General features: G+C 40.3%; 1 pseudogene; it reads right to left on the bottom strand.

The window, feature by feature from the left end:
- Positions 1-1,260: 1,260 nt before the first annotated feature.
- On the bottom strand, positions 1,261-1,919 carry LOC102759447 (annotated as a pseudogene).
- Between the last annotated feature and the right edge of the window lie 605 nt (positions 1,920-2,524).

Raw genomic sequence — 2,524 nt, 5'->3', positions numbered from 1 at the left:
TAACCATACAATGTGTGCCCTGTTTCCATGGCTGTGACCAGGTCTGAACTCCACTGCATTTCTGCAGGGACATATAAAAAATGGTGTTGCAGCATTTTTTGGCTTTTTTTTTTCTTGGTTGGGAGGAGAGGAGGGATGCATATCCTAACAGCATCTTCAAAGTGCATAGGTAATGACGTGAGGTCTTGAAAGATCTTAATAACTTATCAAAGGAAAAGTAAATAGGCAAATGTACATTTAAAAAATTTTGAAAGTGGACTTTGATTTTTATACCCAGAAATTCAGTCCACAGCTAATAACATATGTGAAGAATATGCCTTCCTAAACAATATGCAAAAGCAAACTTGTTTTATTGCTAAAATAATATGGCATTTTATATCTCTGCATCTTAGTGTGAGTAGTGTTATTGCACTCTCACCTTCCTGCCTTTGATTTCCTGAGTGTAACTCTTGTGTTAAAAACACATCTGTCACTTTCATGTGCAGCATAGATGATTTAACTTTTTTCTATTTTTTTCTTTTTCAAATTTTTGTAAAATTAAGAAGAAATTGGGGGAGGTTTGCCAGATTTAGCAAATAAGAATACAGATCGCCCAGTTAAATTCAGTTAAATAATATATATTTTTATTTGTTTGTGTTTGTTTTTTAGTATAACTATGTCCCAGGTGATATTTGGGACATATTTTCATTAAAAATTTATTCATTGTTTATCTGAGATTTAAGTTTAACATGGTGCACTATGTTTTATCTGACAGCCCTAAATTGGTAGTAACTCCAAAATGATAGCTTCTAAGCATTATAGTCATTCAAAATTGCCCCAGCTATTAACCAAATTGCCTTAGATAAGGATATCTATACCTGGATATTCTTGGGTTATATCTTATGGCTGTGGGCTATGTACACTTTTAAGTCACTCTGGAGGAAATTCTACCCTTCTCACTCCTCAAGAAATCACATCATATGCAGTGAATGTGAGCAATAGTCTTATAGGGATAATCTTCAAGACATCCTACATTTTTTTTTCCAGTGTAATTTTTAAATAGGTTGTACACACACATTTCTTTTTCCTCTCATAGGTTTTCTAAATTTATAATAAGTGACCTTTGTTGCATTAAAAAAAATTGTGATGAAATACACATACATTTTATCACCTTAACTATTTTTTTTATAGTCTTCAAACATCATTGCATTTTAACCTTCATCATGTGACAATGCATTCATGAAACAATCTACAGACTAGTTTTAACAAATCAAAGAACACTTTTAAGCAGACATGACTGTCCTAAATTGTGTCTTAGGTAAGAATTTTACAAACATTGCTTATATTAGCGGTAACGCTGGAGCTGCAGAGCATTGCACCTTCTCCAAGCTGCACATTGAGAACCACCAATAGTGTGGTGGGACCTGTGGCCCTTCCCACCGGCCTGCAGATCTGAGCCCTCACATCTCCCTGTGCTTGTGGACTGGCTTCGTGGTCCATTGGGTGTCAGGATTTCTCCTGATAGCCTTATGGAACGGATCAATGAGGGTAACCTCAGAGAATTTGTACGTGGAATCTTGACCAACCCAGTAAGAAGTCAGGACTCTCAGAGCCCCACAGTGGCTCCAGCTTCTGGGCAGCAGACTGAAGACTTCAGGCAAACGTTACTGGTTAACTCTGTAATGGACAGACTTGCCTTAGGTCGCACCCGTAGGAACAGCATATGCGGCCACCGCGGTGCACACGAATCTGATATGTGACATAGCCTTGCTTGGCCTAGCATCCCGGCCTGCTCGCTTTGTCAGCAGGTGTGGAGCACAGACAGCTGGCGGTACTGCCAGCAGCGCAGCCCGAGAAGGAAGCGCATTACGTCCGACAGCTTCTTCCTCCATAGCTCCTGGATGTACTTGTAAGCGCCCATCTTGGTTTACCTGATGTTTGCGGCCAGGCGGAAAGGGAGAGCCTTTCTCCCACCTCATCTGAACTATTTTCAGGTGTACAGTTCCAAGGCAATAAGTAGTTTTACATTCTTGTACAAATATCATCAACGTTCATGTTCAGACCTCTTTTCACATTGCAAAACAGAAACGCTGCCCAGTAAATAGTAGCTCTGTTCCCCCTCCCTCCAGCCGCTGACTCCACCTCCTCTAGTCAGTGATCTCTGTTCCCAGGTTTGACTGGCAGCAAGCACCTTCCCTACATCACCCGGATTTCCTGCCCGTGTGCCCATCTTTTCCGTTGTCCAGTCCCTTCTCCCAGTGATCTGCAGGGAATGGACCGGGAGTTCCCTGGGGAGTGTAAAGTTGCAGCTTCCTGGTGAAGCTGCCCAGATGGCCATGCTTATACCGTTTGGTCTCGCTTTTGCACCTTTCCTATTATTAATAACCAGCTAATTACAACTGTATCACTATAATTGTCTTAAGGCTTATTATTTTTTAAGTGAATTGCACATTGGATATAAAAGTAATTTAACTTCCTCATACTCAGTTCTCTTATTATTTTGCTCATCAGCATTTGGCATCTGTGGACTTGGAAAATATTTCAA

Source organism: Myotis davidii, unplaced genomic scaffold (assembly GCF_000327345.1).
Source record: "Myotis davidii unplaced genomic scaffold, ASM32734v1 scaffold655, whole genome shotgun sequence".
In the NCBI taxonomy this organism is placed as follows: domain Eukaryota; kingdom Metazoa; phylum Chordata; class Mammalia; order Chiroptera; family Vespertilionidae; genus Myotis; species Myotis davidii.
Note: the sequence above shows the minus strand (reverse complement) of the source record. Positions and strands in the feature narration are given on the sequence as shown.